This window comes from Schistocerca serialis, chromosome 5 (genome assembly GCF_023864345.2).
Source record: "Schistocerca serialis cubense isolate TAMUIC-IGC-003099 chromosome 5, iqSchSeri2.2, whole genome shotgun sequence".
Classification (NCBI taxonomy): domain Eukaryota; kingdom Metazoa; phylum Arthropoda; class Insecta; order Orthoptera; family Acrididae; genus Schistocerca; species Schistocerca serialis.
Window position 1 is genome coordinate 12806593 of NC_064642.1, and position 22435 is coordinate 12829027.

General features: G+C 45.4%; 1 protein-coding gene across 1 annotated transcript in view; it reads left to right on the forward strand.

Annotated features, from left to right (window-relative positions):
- LOC126481703 (epithelial discoidin domain-containing receptor 1-like) overlaps positions 1-22435 on the forward strand; it is an 833514-nt gene that overhangs the window by 13685 nt on the left and 797394 nt on the right. The window lies entirely within an intron of this gene.

Consider the following 22435-nt stretch of genomic DNA (forward strand, 5'->3'; position numbering starts at 1 on the left):
GTAAACAAAATGCAAAATAAACGCTTTATACAAACAGTACTCGCTGCTGCTGGTGCTCTCGCTCTGGCTGTCACAAGACAACTGCTGATTCAAGTGACTAGTGGCTAACGGCCGCGAAACAAAAAAAAGACGGTTTTAGGGCGCTTTCTGTTCTAAACGATCAAGAAAACACTAAGAAATCTAACACGAAAACTACGTAAAGTTTTATCAAGAACTGTTAGTTACTATGCAGAGCAGATAAACACAAATAGAATCCCTTCCTTAGTGGAAGGTCGTAAACAAAATGCAAAATAAACGCTTTATACAAACAGTACTCGCTGCTGCTGGTGCTCTCGCTCTGGCTGTCACAAGACAACTTATTATACTATACTTTCTCAGTTCCATTACATAAGTTATATCCTCCTTACTTATATCCTCCTTACTTACATCCTCCTTACTTACATCCTCCTTACTTACATCCTCCTTACTTATATCCTCCTTACTTATATCCTCCTTACTTACATCCTCAAATACGCTGAAAAAGATATAAAACTACGTCTACAGTTGTAAAGCGTTATATTGTCTGTAACCTTGGAGGAATTTTTTATATGTTATGTTCTTTATATTATTTAAAATAGCATTAACAACTACATAGCAATAAGAATGTAACAATAAGAAGTCTTTGCTGTTACGTTTAGGACATTCTGACCCACCTTATATTTCAAGGCGATGGGTTACTCTGTATTGTTAGTGAAATAAATAAATAAATAGAAATATACGACTGGTCGTGGTTTCATAATATTAAATTGTATACACACAGGATATGAAGCGTATTTGATTTTTTCTTATTTTTGTTAATTTAACGTTCGTGCAGCTCTAAATACTTGTAGAAACCAACAAGTAAGCCGAACTATTTAAATTTAACAATGTACGTGGAGTGTGGTCGCAAGTTCTTCCTGGACGAGAGCAGATCCAGTCTGAGTAAAGATTCTGGACGCACTTTCATATAGCGATAGGTAGGAACTCGAAAAGCACCCAGGAACATTGTCGAACATGATTCATTTTGCTGGTCCAAGTGTTGCGGTGTGGGGAGAGACAATAATACACGGACGTATTGACGTCCCGACCTTGCAACATGGTACCCTAGCCAGTCAACGTTATGGTGACACTGTATTTCACCACCATGCGCGTGTTTTCCTGGGTGCATTTGTCCCTGACATCATTTCTGCGGATGACAATGCGCGGCCACATTGAACAGCACAGGTAGAGTAACTCTAGGAACGAGAGGATATTTAGCGAATGGATGGGCCTACACATTAGTACGATCAAGCATGTGTGGGATGCGTTAGGAAAACGTACTGTAGTACGTCCACGTGCACCAACAACGATGGAGCAGTTGTCAACGCATTTGTGAAGGAATGGAACGCCCCACCAGAAGACTTCGTTGCCAACCTCGTGGCCGGCAAGGGAGCACGTTGCAGAGCAACAACTGTGGACAGTGTAACTGTTGTCTGTTGATAAAAGAATTTGTCTCATTCCACATTTCTTTCACTTCTGTATTATAAAGAAGCATTTCTCTCTGCGTATGGTCAAAGTTTCATCGACGTATGTTAGTTACTTGGCAGTGTCCCATAATACTAAAGCTGTTCAGCGCAGGGTACGGTGGCGCATGCGCAGTGACCAGTAGGCGAGTTCATTTGTTTGTTCCGGAAAGGGAGGCCAACAAGCGTTTGCCCTCTATCGGCCGGTCGGCGATGAGAGCATGGAGGCATAGTCGCTGCAGTCTTTCATAAACGATTTTACAGAAACCGGTAAAAAAATTATTTTTGCTTTACTTGCCGCTTTATACACTCCTGGAAATGGAAAAAAGAACACATTGACACCGGTGTGTCAGACCCACCATACTTGCTCCGGACACTGCGAGAGGGCTGTACAAGCAATGATCACACGCACGGCACAGCGGACACACCAGGAACCGCGGTGTTGGCCGTCGAATGGCGCTAGCTGCGCAGCATTTGTGCACCGCCGCCGTCAGTGTCAGCCAGTTTGCCGTGGCATACGGAGCTCCATCGCAGTCTTTAACACTGGTAGCATGCCACGACAGCGTGGACGTGAACCGTATGTGCAGTTGACGGACTTTGAGCGAGGGCGTATAGTGGGCATGCGGGAGGCCGGGTGGACGTACCGCCGAATTGCTCAACATGTGGGGCGTGAGGTCTCCACAAAACATCGATGTTGTCGCCAGTGGTTGCGGAAGGTGCACGTGCCCATCGACCTGGGACGGGACCGCAGCGACGCACGGATGCACGCCAAGACCGTAGGATCCTACGCAGTGCCGTAGGGGACCGCACCGCCACTTCCCAGCAAATTAGGGACACTGTTGCTCCTGGGGTATCGGCGAGGACCATTCACAACCGTCTCCATGAAGCTGGGCTACGGTCCCGCACACCGTTAGGCCGTCTTCCGCTCACGCACCAACATCGTGCAGCCCACCTCCAGTGGTGTCGCGACAGGCGTGAATGGAGGGACGAATGGAGACGTGTCGTCTTCAGCGATGAGAGTCGCTTCCGCCTTGGTGCCAATGATGGTCGTATGTGTGTTTGGCACCGTGCTGGTGAGCGCCACAATCAGGACTGCATACGACCGAGGCACGCAGGGCCAACACCCGGCATCATGGTGTGGGGAGCGATCTCCTACACTGGCCGTACACCACTGGTGATCGTCGAGGGGACACTGAATAGTGCACGGTACATCCAAACCGTCATCGAACTCATCGTTCTACCATTCCTAGACCGGCAAGGGAACTTGCTGTTCCAACAGGACAGTGCACGTCCGCATGTATCCTGTGCCACCCAACTTGCTCTAGAAGGTGTAAGTCAACTACCCTGGCCAGCAAGATCTCCGGATCTGTCCCCCATTGAGCATGTTTGGGACTGGATGAAGCGTCGTCTCACGCGGTCTGCACGTCCAGCACGAACGCTGGTCCAACTGAGGCGCCAGGTGGAAATGGCATGGCAAGCCGTTCCACAGGACTACATCCAGCATCTCTACGATCGACTCCATGGGAGAATAGCAGCCTGCATTGCTGCGAAAGGTGGATATACACTGTACTAGTGCCGACATTGTGCATGCTCTGTTGCCTGTGTCTATGTGCCTGTGGTTCTGTCAGTGTGATCATGTGATGTATCTGACCCCAGGAATGTGTCAATAAAGTTTCCCCTTCCTGGGACAATGAATTCACGGTGTTCTTATTTCAATTTCCAGGAGTGTATGTCAGGTTCATTGTGACTGCGCATCATTTCGTTAATGGTCATAGTTTTTGTGATATTTAAGTAGAGGAAAAATACTGCGCGAAATTCGAAAAAGTTTCCAGTGAAAAATAGGGGGCGCTATTTTGCGTTTGGTGCATATTGCATAAAATGTTGCAGAGAATGAAATTTAGCTGACATATACTATTATTTTTAGGCTTGCGTGCAGCGCTGTCACCAATCTCGAGAAAACTGGTCTGACGCATATGGCGTCGCATATGGCGTCGCGCCAGGACAGCGATACAGCCATAGTGTTAGATTTACAAAATTCCTCATATTTCATGAATGGTTTCAGATATCGAAACGAGATTCCGGCGAATGACAGCACGTAAAGAGGAAAGCTGCTGTATGGTTACTATGCAAAATTTCATTATCTACAGTTTCATTCCATTAACTACAAACTTTTTCGATGAAACAATGAAATTTCTAACGGTCATCAATAGCTGGTGAGACGAGAAATGCTGTGACTCTAGAACAATGTAACTGAAGACATGGCTAGTTTATTTTGTCCTTTCTCATAAGCTACTGACTTTACTTTTCCTCAGTTCCTTACTTAATGAACTTCATAAACCACTGTTTCAGAATTCTCCGCATCACAAGTTAGTGAAATGGAACTCCGCTCTGCTTTGGAAAAAGAAGCATATTTTAACATGACAGCATGAGAAACATGTAGGTTTTACTCAAAATTCGCCCCTCATGACACTCCTCTTGAAAGTTACAAATGGTTAACAAGCCAGGCGAAAACAGATCGCTGAATTTTCTGCGGAATTCTTTTAGATAGTGACCAAAGCGGAGGTGAGAGAACTTTCAGAATGGTCACAATGCAAGTGTGAGCGTGGAGTAGTCCCGCTTAATGTTTAAATGTGTGTGAAATCTTTTGGGACTTAACTGCTAAGGTCAACAGTCCCTAAGCTTACACAATACTTAACCTAAATTATCCTAAGGACAAACACACACACATACACACACACACACACACACACACACACACACACACACACACATGCCCAAGGGAGGACTCGAACCTCCGCCGGGACCAGTCCCGCTTAATATATACGAGGTGTGGCTAGAAAAAAACCGGACTAGTACTGGTGAAACAATAAAACGAATGCAATAAGGCTGAAAGTCACGTGGCCTGTCACGTGACTCTCGCTCCGCCTACTGCTCGAGTTTCATCTGCCTCCTGCACTCAGTCTGCCCGTGGAGTCTGTTTTAAGTAGTTGACTTTTTGTCTGTGCGTCGGAAAATGTTGAATGTACAGAAAGAACAGCGTGTTAACATCAAATTTTGTTTCAAACTAGGAAAATCTGCAAATGAAACGTTTGTAATGTTACAACAAGTGTACGGCGATGATTGTTTATCGCGAACACAAGTGTTTGAGTGGTTTAAACGATTTAAACATGGCCGCGAAGACACCAGTGATGACACTCGCACTGGCAGACCATTGTCAGCAAAAACTGATGCAAACATTGAAAAAATCGGTAAACTTGTTCGACAAGATCGCCGTTTAACAATCAGAGCAGTGTCTGAGTTAACAGGAGTTGACAAGGAAAGTGTTAGGCAGATTCTTCATGAAAGTTTCAACATGAACAAAGTGTGTTCAAAAATGGTTCCAAAGTGTCTCACAATTGAACAGAAGGAACCCCGAAGAATGATTTGTTCTGACATCCTGGAAAACATTGAAAGTGATCCCACCTTCTTACAAAATGTTATTACTTGCGATGAATGGTGGTTTTTTACTTACGATCCCGAAACTAAACGCCAATCGATGCATTGGAAAACTCCTGGTTCTCCACGACAAAAAAGAAGCACGAATGTCAAAATCGAAATTCAAGACAATGATGATTGTTTTTTTTTTTGACATCAAAGGGATTGTGCACATTGATTGGGTACCAGAGGGACAAACAGTGAATCAGCATTACTACCTTAGCGTCCTGGCTACCCTACGTGAGCGAGTACGGAGAAAACGGAACGATTTGTGGAGAAAAAAGTCATGGATCCTTCACCAAGACAATGCCCCAGCTCACAGTGCGTTGTCAGTGAAGACGTTTTTGGCAAAACACAACATTCCCATCTTAGATCATCCACCCTACTCACCTGATTTGGCCCCCTGTGACTTTTTTCTTTTCCCTAAAGTCAAGTCAGCTTTGAAAGGAACTAGATTTGAGACTGTTGAAGCAGTAAAAGAAAAAGCGACGGAAGTAATGTATGGACTTACCGAAAATGATCTGCATCATTGCTATGAACAGTGGAAAATTCGTATGGAGCGGTGTAGAGACCGAGGAGGAGAGTACATTGAAGGAGATAACATTAAATTGTAAATAATTGTAAATAAATGTTTTTTTCCAGCATCAGTCCGGTTTTTTTCTAGCCGCACCTCGTATATAAAGTGAGAGTAGGGTTCAGTTTAGAACGCCGCTTCCCCTCCAACGTTCCGCATTTCCCCCATAACGTCTGCCCTCAACCCCCACCACTACTGCTCTCCCACACGTGCCCTGCCGTCTGGGCATCTGTCGGCCCCCACGGTATTATGCGCGGTCGCTACTTCAGATTTTACATTTTGCACACCATTGTACTGCACAGATTATAACAAAAGCGGCGGCGAGGAAAAACTGAGTATAGCGACCAATGTCCGACAACGTCATACAACAGCGCTACAGAACGTCGATATTAGCGTTTCGTTACACTCATTACTATGATACCATCGCACTAGGTAAGAAATACATTAGGGCGTTACTCTAATTATAGCCCATTCTTGATGTGTCAGTTCATACATATACAAATAGTGTTATTAGCAGTCACTGTTTCAGCTGTTGTGAATCGACATATAAACTAGAATTCTTTTGCACCAACATCATTATATCGCTATGGGATTTTTTTAAACCTGTCAATCAATATTGTTTCGACCACAGGGACCTTCCAGACTTCACAGAATTCTCCTGCACGGCAAATCGATAATCAGTTTCAGTAATGTGGACTGGTCTGCATCGTCTGCTGACAAGAACCCTATTGCAAAGACTGGGGACCACCTGAAGCATGCGGTGCATCGTCGCAGAAATTCTCCCAGCACACCTGACGTCCTCATGAGGCCGTCTGCCAGTAGGGAAGACCGAAAGCGATGTAACTGGTTCAAAACTGTGTGTCGGACCGGCAACAGAATCTAGACCTTTCCCTTTCGCGAGCAAGTGCTATACCACCTGAGCAATCCAAGCATGATTCACGAACCGTGCTAACAGCTTTTCTTCTGTCACCTCCTCATCTCCTACCTTCCAGACTTCACAGAAGTTCTCTTGCACACGTTGCGGGATTAGCAATACTGAAACGAATAATACTGCGACGGAATGGCTTAGGCACAATGTGAGCGAATCGCGATTCTTATCTGGGTAGCTCAGTCAGTAGAGCACTTGTCAGTGAAAGAACAGCCCCGGCCCGGCAGACGCTTTGAAACTGTCAGGAGGTTTGAGACCAGCGCCCACTCAGCTGCAGAGTGAAAATTGAGGTAGTTCAATGTGTATAGTGGTGTAGCTGATTTCTTAGTGTTTAAGGAAACACAGTGTGACAGTCCGAATAGTGTACGTATAAACTGCCATATCGGGACTTGCATCTTCTTCTTCTCCTCCTCCTCCTTCTTTTTCTTCTTCTTCTTCTTCTTCTTCTTCTTCTTCTTTGTTCCCTTTTGTCTATGGAGCCTGATTTATTATAAGTGTCGTGGCAATTTAATTGATAATAGGTAGATGGGTGCCCTTCCTGACGGCTCACATCAGGAGATGTATATAAGTAACTAGAATCAGTACCGTGTTTCATATCTGTGGCGACAGCAACAAGGAGAGAAAAATTATATTTTAATATTTTGTGGAAGTAACCAAGAGAGAGAGAGAGAGAGAGAGAGAGAGAGTGCGATCTCCAACAGCAAAGTGATGCGTCGGAAACGGACCGCAACGTTTTCATAGTCCCCAAGCCAGTGGTCTGCAGTGACACCATTACACCAACGCAATGGAAGAGAAAATCGGTAACATTTGTTCGATGTACCCTGTACAGTGGCTTCGTAAGTGCATGTGTAGACACAGAAGTGATGTAACGAAACCAACGAAAATGTAAATCTGGATCAATCAACAGAAATCTGAACTCTCAAATACGTGAAGGCAGCGTGTTAATTCTTGTGCAGCGTAATAATGTTGCTTCGATGGACAAAATATTGAAAGAAAGCAGTGTGAATGAAGGCAGTCCCCTTACAGAGGGCAAATCTATCAAAAAGCAGCAAACGGGGTCGCCAAGATTAAAGCCCTCAACCGAGTGACGTGTCGCGAAAAATGTCACGTACCCTCATTTATTAGTAATGAACATTTCTTCCAACAACACGATTCGAGTCATGCACCATCTGGAAAGCTACAGCTATCGAGCTGTGTCCTCCATAGCGTATTCACGAGGGGAGGAGGATGGGCTTTATGAGGTGGCATAAAATTTTAATTTTTTATAGCTACTTCTAAAGAAAAATTACAAAGGAATACTTTTTAAACTAAACCAAATCGACCAAAACTATAATTTCAAAATAACTATACAAAAGTAATGGCATTCCGAGGAAAAACACGTGCGATCCAAAATAGTGATAGACACCAAAATCGTCTAGAAAGTAGGTCATTTAAACTACATGGGCTGCGACGTTTGTCTTATATAAGAGAAATACGTGAACAATAAAACAGTAAAATTCCGTGGTGTCTATGAAACAATAAAAAGCACATCAAAGGAAAAGACAACTGAAGAAACGCAACTGAAATTCTGCAAAACACTAGTTGCTACAGCGCTACTTTGTGGATCTGACAGGGCAGAGACAAATCGAATAGTGACGTCAGAAATGAAATTCCTCAGATGAATTAAAGGACGTAAACTAGAAGGGAGAATAAAAATCGAAGTACTGGAAATTAGCTTATAATATTTTGCAGTATCAGAAAAAATCGACATCAATAAGCAGAAATGGAAGGAACGCATAGGCTGATATCTAAAAAAGTTTTGCAGATACGAGTATACCTTTTTTTTCAGGTTGAAATTTTAAAGCAACAGTCCCTCATCATCTGCAAAAGGTGCGAAAACAAAGTGGGACATTTATAAAGTACCGAGGGATTATCCTTTTTTGCTGCAATTGAAGGAGAACAACGCCGCAACAATCCACCTCTGAGGTGCTGGAAATCATGGCACACACTAATTAGGTGGGGCAGACGCTTCCCGCTTGAGTGAAAAAGTCTGAATGACGAAGAGCGAAGTGGTAGGCCGCCTCTCCGTCAAGAACCAGGACTCCCAAGAGAAATGGACGCCATCATACTTGAAGACAGTCCTATCATTATCAAGGAAATACTACTAAAAAGTAAAAATCGTGCGTTGAGCAGATTTTTAATATCTTACACGAAATTTTAAATCTGACAGAGATCGCCGACCTGTGAGTTCCACGACTGTTCGCACCCATTTATAAGTCACGCCGGACCGAGGCAGCGGCGTTGATGCAGGAGCTGCGTCAGGCCTGTCTGCATAACCTGTTCAGCGGCCATCTCGCCACGTACGAGTGCTGGTTGTGTCACTGTGATGTCGAGACGGAGGAGTAACGCAAGCAATGTAAACAGGTGGATTCACCAGCGCCAAAAAAGGCGAACAATCAACCGTCTTCGAGTAAGGTGTTGCTTGGGTGTCTTTTGGGACTGCCCTGGTACGGTGCTAGTAGATTCAGCTCTGAAGGGGCAACCCGTGACCGGAGCATACTACAGAATTTCCTAAGGACGTCACGCCAGGCTGTCAGCTTGAAGCTTCGTGAGAAGCTGTCCGATTAGGGGTTGGAACATACACTGTATTCGAACATTATGAAGTACCTCGAAGAAAATGATTTACTGACACATAGTCAGCAGGGATTCAGAAAATACCGTTCTTGCGGAACACAACTCCCTCTTTATACTCATGAAGTAATGACTGCTATCCGCAGGGGATGTCACACTGACTCTTTTTTTTCAGATTTTCAGAAGGCTTTCGACACCGTTCCTCACAAGCGTCTTCTAACCAAACTGTGTGCCTATGGAATATCCTCTCTGTTGTGCGACTGGATTCGTGATATCCTGTTAGAAAGGAGACAGTTCGTAGTATCAGACGGAAAGTCATCGAGTAAAACAAAAGTAAAATCCGGCGTTCCCCAAGGAAGTGTTATAGGACCTCGATTGTTCCTGATCTATATTACAATCTGAGTAGCCCTCCTAGATTATTTGCAGATGATGCTGTCATTTACCGTCTTGTAAAGTTATCAGATAACCAAAATGAATTACAAAATGATTTAGATAAGATATCTGTGTGGTGCGAAGAGTGGCAATTGACCCTGAATAAAGAAATGAGTGAAGTTATTCACATGAGTACCAAAAGAAAACCACAACATTTCGATTGCGCGATAAGTCATACAAACGTGAATGCTGTGAATTCAACTAAATATTTACGGATTACAATTACAAATAACTTACACCACCCTTGTCCGCCCTATTCTGGAGTATTGCTGTGTGGTGTGAGATCCGTATCAGGTGGGACTGACGGATGATACTGAAAAAGTACAAAGAAGGGCTGCTCGTTTAGTATTATAGCGAAATAGGGGAGATAGTGCCACAGACATGATACGTGAATTGGAGTGGCAATCATTAAAACAAAGGCGTTTCTCGTTGCGACGGGATCTTCTCATGAAATTCCGCTCATCAGTTTCTGTTGGCACCGAGCTACAGAGGGAGAAATGATCATCACGATAAAATAAGGAAAATCAGGACTCGCACAGAAAAATTTAAGTGCTAGTTTTTCCCGTGCCCCGTTCGAGAGTGGAACGGTAGAGAGAGAGCTTGAAGGTGGTTCGTTGAACCCTCTGCCAGGCACTTTATTGTGAGTAGCAGAGTAATTATGTAGATGTTGGTGCAGGGAGTGTCAATTGACGTTCAACATCAACATATATATGGGCTGTTCGGAAAGTAAGGAATTATAGGTATCGAAACTGAAACCACAGTGAAAATCAAAATTGTTTTATTTGCAACGGTTTGCTAACCTTCCAGCTACTTTTCTACACAGTTGCCACCCAGACTTAGACATCTGCCGTAGCGTTGTACCAACTTTTCAGTTCCCTCGTTACAGAAGACAGCTGCCAGTGCTTTTAGACTCTTTTCTACTCTGGACTGCAGCTAGTTATCTGTTTCAAAATATTATCTTCATAGCCAGCCGTTCATTTGAGCAGAGATGAACCTTGGGGGTAGCCAATTACGGGCTGTATTGTGGGTGATCAAACACTTCCCGTCGAAAACGCTACAGGAGCATCTTCATTGCCCCTCCAGAGAGCGACCGAGAATTGTTGTGTACAACGAACTGCATGACAGCTATGTTACGTGGATTGCATAGCTTCAGGCGAAATCCTACGCCAGGCCCTCTTACCTGGCGCCATCTTTACGTTCTCACTGTGAGCTCAGAAATGAAAAGAGCGACATGATACGATCGACGGGCGTACTAGACACAGTGCCCAACGCATCTGTGCAAAGCTTCACCAGATTTTATATGAAAGTAGTATCTGTTCCCGAAAGTACAGATACCATTGATGACCGTGCAGCTTCTCTAGAATGAAATGATACTTAAATCGACACCCTAGCTGCAAACAGGCGTTGATATACATCATTGCGAACATGTTGAAAATGTGTGCCCCGACTGGGACTCGAATCCGGGATCTCCTGTTAACGTGGCTGACGCCCTATCCATCTATGCCACGAGGGAGATGTAAGCAGGAGATCCTGGGTTCGAGTACCGGTCGCGGCACACATTTTAAACATGTCCCCAATGATGTATATCAACGCCTGTGTGCTGCTAGGGTGTCGATTTAATTATCATTTCATCAGATTTTCACCGTATTTTCCATTTCGCGACCTATCGTTCCTTACTTTCCGAATAACCCTCGTACGACAAGACCGTTTATTGTATGACCATACGATTGCAGAACAATCACTGGAAGCAGTTACTTCCACAAAATATCTAAGCATGAAACTTCCTCCACTCCATTAGGCCGCCTCGTACAGCAATAGTATGTGGAGGTTGGGTTGGTTGGGGGAGTAGACCAGACAGCGAGGTCACCAGTTTCATCGAATTAGGGAAGGATGGGGTGGATGTTGGCCGTGCCCTTTCAAAGGAACCATCCCGGCATTTGCCTGGAGCGATCTAGGGAAATCATGGAAAACCTAAATCAGGATGGCCGGACGCGGGATTGAACCGCCGTCCTCCCGAATGAGAGTCCAGTGTGTTAACCACTGCGCCACCTCGCTCGGTTAATAGTATGTGTAATACTTGAATTAAAGATAGTCTTGGTTGCAACTTGTTCTTTTATTAGCAACGCGTTTTGATTTCGTGGTGCATCTTCATATTACCTTAAAATTTTCCTTTTACAACATATACTGAAGGACGCATCCAATCAGATGGACTCGTCGAGACCTTTCCCCTGTCCAACATTTTAAAAACTGTAAAACTAGCACAAAGGCGTTTTTTCTGAGCATGGTACTCCGCATCATAAACTGTATTGGAGAAAGCAAGGTAGCGGCCTTCTGGGTGTTCTGGTATGTTTTAGCTGCACACGTCGCTTATACACTCCTGGAAATGGAAAAAAGAACACATTGACACCGGTGTGTCAGACCCACCATACTTGCTCCGGACACTGCGAGAGGGCTGTACAAGCAATGATCACACGCACGGCACAGCGGACACACCAGGAACCGCGGTGTTGGCCGTCGAATGGCGCTAGCTGCGCAGCATTTGTGCACCGCCGCCGTCAGTGTCAGCCAGTTTGCCGTGGCATACAGAGCTCCATCGCAGTCTTTAACACTGGTAGCATGCCACGACAGCGTGGACGTGAACCGTATGTGCAGTTGACGGACTTTGAGCGAGGGCGTATAGCGGGCATGCGGGAGGCCGGGTGGACGTACCGCCGAATTGCTCAACACGTGGGGCGTGAGGTCTCCACAGTACATCGATATTGTCGCCAGTGGTCGGCGGAAGGTGCACGTGCCCGTCGACCTGGGACCGGACCGCAGCGACGCACGGATGCACACCAAGACCGTAGGATCCTACGCAGTGCCGTAGGGGACCGCACCGCCACTTCCCAGCAAATTAGGGACGCTGTTGCTCCTGGGGTATCGGCGAGGACCATTCGCAACCGTCTCCATGAAGCTGGGCTACGGTCCCGCACACCGTTAGGCCGTCTTCCGCTCACGCCCCAACATCGTGCAGCCCGCCTCCAGTGGCGTCGCGACAGGCGTGAATGGAGGGACGAATGGAGACGTGTCGTCTTCAGCGATGAGAGTCGCTTCTGCCTTGGTGCCAATGATGGTCGTATGCATGTTTGGCGCCGTGCAGGTGAGCGCCACAATCAGGACTGCATACGACCGAGGCACACAGGGCCAACACCCGGCATCATGGTGTGGGGAGCGATCTCCTACACTGGCCGTACACCACTGATGATCGTCGAGGGGACACTGAATAGTGCACGGTACATCCAAACCGTCATCGAACCCATCGTTCTACCATTCCTAGACCGGCAAGGGAACTTGCTGTTCCAACAGGACAATGCACGTCCGCATGTATCCCGTGCCACCCAACGTGCTCTAGAAGGTGTAAGTCAACTACCCTGGCCAGCAAGATCTCCGGATCTGTCCCCCATTGAGCATGTTTGGGACTGGATGAAGCGTCGTCTCACGCGGTCTGCACGTCCAGCACGAACGCTGGTCCAACTGAGGCGCCAGGTGGAAATGGCATGGCAAGCCGTTCCACAGGACTACATCCAGCATCTCTACGATCGTCTCCATGGGAGAATAGCAGCCTGCATTGCTGCGAAAGTGGATATACACTGTACTAGTGCCGACATTGTGCGTGCTCTGTTGCCTGTGTCTATGTGCCTGTGGTTCTGTCAGTGTGATCATGTAATGTATCTGACCCCAGGAATGTGTCAATAAAGTTTCCCCTTCCTGGGACAATGAATTCACGGTGTTCTTATTTCAATTTCCAGGAGTGTATTTTGAGCATGACGTTATGTTACAGTTTTAAAAATGTCGTTGTTATGATTTGTCTCTTAAGGCAGAAGAAGTAGGAACTTTATAGTAATATGTCGCTACGGTAGACGGAGTGGGTTCTGCTGCTGTCTATCGCTTCTTGCATTGTCTGCCGTGACTGGTGGTCATCGGCGCGTGAGATACGGGCTCCCGCTTTCCTCCCGCTGGAAACAAGATCCGCGGCGGCAGTCAGCTCGCCGGCACTGCCTGCGTCACGTGTTGCTGGTGCGGCCTGGTGGACTCAAGAGAGCTGACAAGCAGGATGGGGCAAGCCTGACTCCATCCTATCTGTTCATGTTGGGGTGTTTCAGTATTTCGATGGCTTCTCTCTTACCTTGCATTTTAGAAAACCCGGCTGATCGGTAAGTATGCTTGTTTCGTAAAATTTTATTCAGATTCCCCATTCTTGCCTGCGTTTGGCCACTACTCTTTGCTGTGTTGCCCTAGATGAATGTAGCACTCGTGTAGCCGTATTATATCAATCTTAGATTATCATATCTAGGTTAGATTGCATCTAACGTAGGGGGGAACTTCAGTGCAGAAAAAACCTGGACTGGTACATAATTCTTTCTGTAAGTTTAATAAACGCAAGAGATATACATAACAGACACTTTAGTCTCCAATAATATGTTCTCCTTTACTATTTTCAACAGTCTGGGATAACTTCCCGATTCCACGACTGTGGAGATCATATGGTTTCGAACCGAAGTACTCGTCTAGCCATGTTCGGCGCGCGTCTTCATCGGGGAAGTAAGTTTTTATTTCGGTAGAGAACGGAAAAGGTGAAAATCTGATAGCGTAAGATCAGGTGAATAGGGTGGGTCCGGAATGACTTCCCAAACCGACTCCTGTATAGCGTTTTGTTAGTCTAGACGAATGCGGGCGGGCGTAATCGTGGAATACCGTCACTTCTAGCAGACTTCCAGGTTGTTCATGGATCGCGTCTACAAGACGTCTCAGTTGTTGACAGTGAATGTCAGTAGTGATGTCTAAACTTCAGAAAGCAATTCGTAGTACACCACACCGTCGGTGTTCCACCAGATGAACACCATTATCTTCTGTGGATGTGCGCACGTCTTCTAACGGAACTCTTTTTTTGGGCACAATCATGCGTTTCTTTTCCTTATGTGAGCAAAAAAATGGTTCAAATGGCTCTGAGCACTATGGGACTCAAGATCTGAGGTCATCAGTCCCCTAGAATTTAGAACTACTTAAACCTAACCAACCTAACCCGGACATCACACACATCCATGCCCGAGGCAGGATTCGAACCTGCGACCGTAACAGTCACGCGGATCAGGACTGAAGTGCACGGCCACCGCGGCCGGCTTATGTGAGCATAAAGATACAATTTCTCGTCACCAGTTACGATACAAGTATTACTCACGAGCCAGTTAATGACGAGCCATTGAGATCTGAGATTTTAACTTAGAGCATGCGGTACCTGTACCTACAATTTTTGGACCTCCCTCATTGCATGCAAATATATCACGGTGGTGGAATAATCACAGTTCATAAGAATTGCCACTTCTCGAGTTCACTGTCGTCGATGGTAGTGGGTTAATGCCTTTAAACGATGATAATCAAACCCCGGACGTCCGCCTGTACGTGGAGTGTCACTAATATCCAAACAATCCTCTGTAAGGGGTGGTAAGACGGCAAACGAGCCGACTTGGAGCAGGAGAGGCACCACAGAAACATTTTAATTTTCACTGTCTACACCTTTATAAATAAAATCATAAAACTTTGTCAGCATGACCAGGAAGGATTCAGGATTCAGACTCACAGCAGTGGAAGCTCAAAAACAAAGCAAAATAAACTTTTTACGTGTGAAAAATCTTCATTTTTGCACTTACTGTTGGCTGCGTTTGTTGCTATGGGTACACTTTTCTTCTTAAGTAAGAGAAATTCACCTACGAATTTTGCAGAGCATCGTATTTAGAGGTGTATGACAGTCTAGAATATTCCAGATCTTCTAAAAACTGTGTTAAAAATTGAGATAATTAACTAAAAAATTTGAGTTTTTTCATAAATTAAATAAATTCTACAGTTTAATTCACGTGTAAGTATGTTTGCATGCTGTGCAAAATTCATCGAAGAATCTCTCTTACTTATAGCAACAAATGCAGCGAATAGTAAGTCAAAAATGATGAAATTTAACATGAAAAAAATATTATTTTGTTATCCCTTTCAACTTCCACTGCTATGAGTGTGAATCCTAAATCCTTTCTCATCATGCTTACAACCTTTTTATGAATTTATTTGTAAAAGTATGCACAGTGGAAATTAAAATGTCCCGTGGTGCCTCTCCTGCTCAAAGTCGGCCCCTTTGACGTCCTGCCCACTTTAAAACATAAAACCAGTTTTTGGCTGTGCTGTGTGCAATGTCATTGTCCTGACACACGGCACAAATGTTACATCTCTGCCGGCCGGTGTGGATCGAGCGGTTCTAGGCGCTACAGTCTGGAACCGCGCGACCGCTACGGTCGCAGGTTCGAATCTTGCCACAGGCATGGATGTGTGTGATGTCCTTAGGTTAGTTAGGTTTAAGTAGTTCTCAGTTCTAGGGGACTGATTACGTCAGTAGTTTGGTCCCATAGTGCTCAGAGCCATTTTTGTTACACCTCTATTGGACTCAGACAGAAGAATACTGCATTATGTTTTCTCCACAGCTCCAGTCAGTATCCCCAAATGAGAAAATGATAATGTGTGAAGTCAAATGACAGCAGGGAACTTGAAATGAAAATCGATAAATAAACCCATAGCAACTGTAATGCCAACAACCCGCCAGGTTAGCCGAGAGCGCTAACGCGCTGCTTCCTGGACTCGGGTAGGCGTACTGGCCATGGATCAAATCCGCCCGGCGGATAACCGACGAGGGCCGGTATACCGACCAGCGTGGATGTGGTTTTTAGGCGGTTTTCCACATCCCGCTAGATGAATACTGGGCTGGTCCCTACGTATCACCTCAGTTACACGACTCGGAGACATTTGAACATATTCGCACTATTTCATGGCTTACACTAGAAGCAGACAGCTGGGATACAGTACTTACGCCCTGGGAGGGGGTCCGGGTGGCGGCAGGAAGGGAACCGAGCCACCCTCTGCAACTAACACTGCCAAATCCGTATTAACAAGGCCGAACCAGCGTTGGCGCGAGACAAGGCCCAAAGAAAGAAAGAAAGAAAGAAAAGCAGCCGTAATACCAACATGGAAACAAAAACGCTACGAACCTAAATTTCCAATCTAGTAACAGGGACCAAACTACTGAGTGTAGCTGTGGAAGGCACAGAAGGGTCTATCAGCTAGGAACCGAGTGCTGCTGGAAAACAGAGCCGGCAAAGGGGGAGAGAGAGAGAGAGAGAGAGAGAGAGAGAGAGAGAGAGAGAGAGAGAGAGAGGAAGCGCCCACAGAGTCCGCAGACTACGGATTCCAGGCCTGGAGGGAGCTGGAGGGCCTTCGGAGGGTGCAGCCAGCGTCGGCCCGCGGCTGAGGGTCTGCAGAGAGTCGAGAGCGACCGCCCAGTGTCTGCGGTGCCGCGTAGAGAGCGGGGCAGGGCATGGCGCGGCCTGGCGGGGCAGAGCACAGCAGAGCGAGGTATTGATTGCGAGTGGCCAGCGGGGGCCGGCAGCCTCACCTGGCGGACCGCCGCCGCCGCCGCCGCCACTTGCCGCGGCCTCCGCCACCCACACACCCACACACACACTCCCGGAGAGCACCGGCAGCCACGGCATTCCACCGTGCGGCCCGCCGCGTGCGCCGCTTTTGTCACCGGACACTCACTGCCTGACAGCACTCGCGTCTGCCGAGTTCACCAGACGTTCTGTCTCGGGGAAGAGGGTAATTCACCTGCACCTGCTTTGTCCACTTCCTCTTTCAGTCACATGTACGTAAGGGCGTGCGCCGCTGTTGCAAATCGAGAACAGGCGGAACTTTGATAACATGACGTACTTGAGCTCAGGATGTCTCAAACACTAAAATCTAATTTCGTCTTCATTCAACAGCATGTTTACCGGGCCGGTGTAATTTCGCAACTGGTACTTAAGCGTCAGGGTTTCATTGGTACTACTGTACATCGACCTTCATTACCGTGTCAACAAGCAAGAAACGCGTGTTTCTCTTTGTTAAAACGGTCTTTATCGTCTAATCTGCTGCATATGACACGATAAATCATCATATAGTGTTGTGTACACTACATGGCAGACCATTATGAAATGACTCAAGGTGTCGGCAATCTTCTTCAAAATCGTAGATTCTTTGTCGAATTACCAGGTCAGAGTAGTCAATAGAGGGAGAAAAAGAACGGCTTACCCCAGTATTCTAAAATATTTACACCATCGGCTTCCCCTTGCCAGATGGTACCAGAAGCTTCATATATGCGGATGATCGAGCTATCAGCACGCGTGAAACCTACTTTGAGACTCTAGAAGAAAAATTTATCTGAAACCCTGTCAGACCTGACTGCCTGCTAGAGAGAAAACCAACTCAACCCTTCATTCTAAGAAACATACGACATTCAAGGGAATTGCAAGTAGCTTGGGAGGACGTTCACTTAGACCACTATCCAACACCTAAATACTTACGAATAACAATGGGCCAGACTGTAAAATGTAAATCTTCGCTGCGGAGGTGTCACCATTAATAAAATATTCCGCGCTATTATGCCGTGGTCGAATGGATTTCACCTTAAAACCCAACATTCCGTCCCCATCAAGTGGGATCGTACTACTTTGAATGCCCGATTCACCACCTGGCTCACCAGCGAGCCAGGGTGTGAATGAGACGTTCAAAGTAGCTACCATACCGCTTGAAAATTTCCTCCGCAGATGGGGACCAAACGTTGGGTTTTATGGTGAAACCCACTCGACTACGGCACAATAGCCTGGAACATAGCATGAATGCGCAGATTGTCTCTTCCATAAAATACAGGGTGATTCAAAATGAATACCATAACTTTAGGAATTTAAAACTCTGCAGCGACAAAAGGCAGAGCTAAGCACTATCTGTCGGCGAATTAAGGGAGCTATAAAGTTTCATTTAGTTGTACATTTGTTCGCTTGAGGTGCTGTGATTTTATCCTTGCTCAAATGGAAACAGATGAATCTTTCGTTTCAAAGATTGTGTTTAGCGATTAAGCAACTTTCCACACTAACAGGAAAGTCAACCGTCACAATGTCTGTATAAGGGGCACTGAGAATCCGCGGGAAACAACTCAGTATGAACGTGACTCGCCTAGGTTAACGTTTTCTGTGCCATTTCAGCCCATAAAGTTTTTGGTCCCTTTTTTTCGAAGGTGCTACTGTAACTGGACTACAGTATCTGGAGATGTTAGAGAATTGGCTGTTCCCTCAGCTCGAACAAGAAGCACAACAATTCATATTTCAGCAGGATGGAGCGCCACCACATTGGCACTTATCTGTCCGTAACTACCTGAACGTCAACTACCAGAGGCGATGGATCGGCCGCCAGGCAGCCCGTGACAGAGCACTTTATCACTGGCCTCCAAGAAGCCCTGATCTTACCCCCTGCGATCTTTTCTTATGGGGGTATGTTAAGGATATGGTGTTTCGGCCACCTCTCCCAGCCACCATTGATGATTTGAAACGAGAAATAACAGCAGCTACCCAAACTGTTACGCCTGATATGCTACAGAGAGTGTGGAACGAGTTGGAGTATCGGGTTGATATTGCTCGTGTGTCTGGAGGGGGCCAATTGAACATCCCTGAACTTGTTTTTGAGTGAAAAAAAAACCTTTTTAAATACTCTTTGTAATGATGTACAACAGAAGGTTATATTATGTTTCTTTCATATAATACACATTTTTAAAGTTGTGGTATTCCTTTTGAATCACCCTGTACATCAAACAGAAAGGGTGAGATAGAAATAATATCCTTTGGAAACTCACAGGAACCAAATGGAGTACACAACCACAGATGCTGACAGCTGCTGTCCTGGCTCTGAGGTATTGTGCAGCAGAGCAAGTTTGCCCTCTTTGGTACTGATACAGTCATGTTAAAGAATTCGGCACTTCTCTGAATGAAACACTTTGTCTCATCGCTGGATGCTTGACGGCACCACCACGTGATGAAGTTTAATGTCAGGTGGTAATTGCTGCATCGTGTGTTACAAAACAATTTAGGTACGTGAGCTAGAGATCAAAAACACTTGCCGCACAGGGGCACCCACTCCATGGATATCAACCTGTCCAACGTCTGAGGTTTAGGAAAATCTAAACGGACCTCCCCAGTATATAAGATTAACGTTATGAAAACCGGGAAACAATCCCCTTGCTAGCTGGATACTACCAGTCGAATACCTCCCCTTCCCCCCTCCCGCCTCCCCCTCCCCCTTTCCCCTTTCCCCTCCCCCGCCATCCCCAGAACTTGAAGAACACTGATATACCCGGAAATGGTTAAAAAGGCTTTGCATTCGTGTTGGCGTAATCAGAATGAATACGTTAAATTGGGGCTTACCAAGTCATTCTAGCATCCGCGAATGTGAAGAAGATCAAACCACAGCCTATTTCAGCATGTCTCTTTTGAGATTCGCGATAGAGGACTTGATACAAATAACCACTGATTCCCGTGATTTGGAAAATTCTGAACGGAAACCATTTGATATGTTTTGTCTTTAAGTATCATTATATAATGCAGATTCTAGTTTTATTATTTTTTGTTTCTGATACGAATAAATGAATACGTGGCAGTATGGGAAATTCTGGTGCAATATATGTAAATTTGCAGAAGAATATGTTTATTTCGGTCAAAATTATACATATTTCGAGGTCGTTCCGTAAAAGCTGAAGCCAAGAAGCCAAATGTAAACTGGACGAGGGAAAATGCTACTGAACTGACGATCAGTACATTTGATTCATTTCTTTCACCTCTTCAATTTTGCCAAGAGTAGCCACTAGAATCGTTGTAGAATCTTCTTAAGAATAACTTCACCAGACAAATTGTTGGCCATCCCTCTAAAAGTGTACGCTGGTCGCTTTGGAGCGCTGTGGATCACGTGGTCCACCGACAACACAAGGCACAGCTGTGTAGCGGAGGGTAATGCGTCATTCGGTTGTATGGAATCACCACAGCAAGATGGATCGACCTGGAGGCATGGCAGAAACGAGCCATGGGGTTTCTGTGTCCATGACCATACCGTGAACCAATTCTTCCAGTTTCTTTGTGAATCGATGTGCACTGCAGATCTTTTCTACAAGGAATGGCGTTCCACTCGCAGTCACGTAACGTGCGTTAAGAAGAGCGGCGGTAGGGCCGCGCGGTCTGGGGCGCTGCAGTCATGGACTGTGCGGCTGGTCCCGGCGGAGGTTCGAGCCCTCTTTCGGGCATGGGTGTGTGTGTTTGTCCTTAGGATAATTTAGGTTAAGTAGTGTGTAAGCTTAGGGACTGATGACCTCAGCAGTTAAGATTTCACACACATTTGAAGGAAGGCTCTCGCCGACATGGAGTGGAGACGTGTGTCATACATTGTCAGCGTAGATCGGATCCGTACCGGACTGGACTTCCTGCTGCCAGTGAATGCAGGTCCATCTCAATCACTTCCCGAGCAAACTTTTCGAAGTGAGCTGCAAACTGTGAGTACCTGGGGGTCGGGTACCTCGTGAAAGGCTCAGCTGCAGCTGTAGCTGCACGTCTCCAGTGGGCCAAACAGCACAGGAATTGGGCAGTATCTGGCTGGAGGCGTCCGTCGAGCAGGCTTACCAACTGACGGACTACTTTAACAGTCCTTGTGCGTTGGTGGAATATCTTGTATATTTTTTAAGGTTAATGAAATTTTAAAAATAAGAAAAAATTTTTTTGTTAAGTTATTTCTTCAGTTCTCATTATTAATACAGAAATCGTAAAAGATTAATAACATAATTAGTATAGTTGAAATGGCAAATAATAAAACACCATGTTACTGTTCTGAGAAATGCAGTTGAATTAAAAGCCTTTGATGACAGCCTAGATGTTTCCGTATTTAATTTTTGGAATTTCACACATTAAATCCAACTTTTACCAGCGGGAATACTACTAACCCACGTTTCAGCGTCGTAGGAGGCAAACGACCATGTTGAAATGAGCAGTAGTACTACAAGAGTGCTGGATTGGTCACTAATCAGAAAGTCATGCTTCAAGAATAGAATGGCTTTATTGCTCGTAATATGCCGCCTTTTGGACTTCATCGTCAAATATTTGTTAAAAAATAATAAAGATACGTGGAAATTACAAAATTACGAAACAGAATCAGAATAGTGAAATATAAGAGCATCTTTCAGTCGACGACGTAAGGTGCTTCAGGTAAAAACATACCTAGGGATTTCATGCTGCACGTAGATATTAAAGATACAAAATGTGTACTTAAGCCGGCCGAAGTGGCCGTGCGGTTAAAGGCGTAGCAGTCTGGAACCGCAAGACCTCTACGGTCGCAGGTTCGAATCCTGCGTCGGGCATGGATGTTTGTGATGTCCTTAGGTTGGTTAGGTTTAACTAGTTCTAAGTTCTAGGGGACTAATGACCTCAGCAGTTGAGTCCCATAATGCTCAGAGCCATTTGAACCATTTTTTTGTGTACTTAACAGTCATAAAGAAACTACTGAAGAAATTTTGACATAAAACTTGTGTGAACATTCACACCAACTCTCAGTGTTGTAGTGTTGGTGGCGCCATGTTTCCTCCTAATTGACAACATAGTCCAAAAGATGTAAATAATAAAAATACAACATCAAATACATGTGGTGAATCACAACAGTAAAAAGAGCTGCCATTTTTTTACCTTAAACCAAACACAGCAGAGAGCGAAGGCGCATGGTTGCCGTTATGTGGCAGAACAGTAGCACGTGTGGCGCTTTACAACGTCACGATCGAGAGTGAATTTTATTTCTGGAGAATAATAGATCTGAGTACACAATAATTACAAATTTTAGAATGTAAAGTAATAACGGATAAAGGAATCCGTATTAGCTGTCATCAGGTGGTAGAACAGAAGCAACATTGCGATGGTCCATCATCGAGATTGCCAATGGATATAATAAAAGCTAAACAACAAAAAGATATAAAAAACATAAATGAAT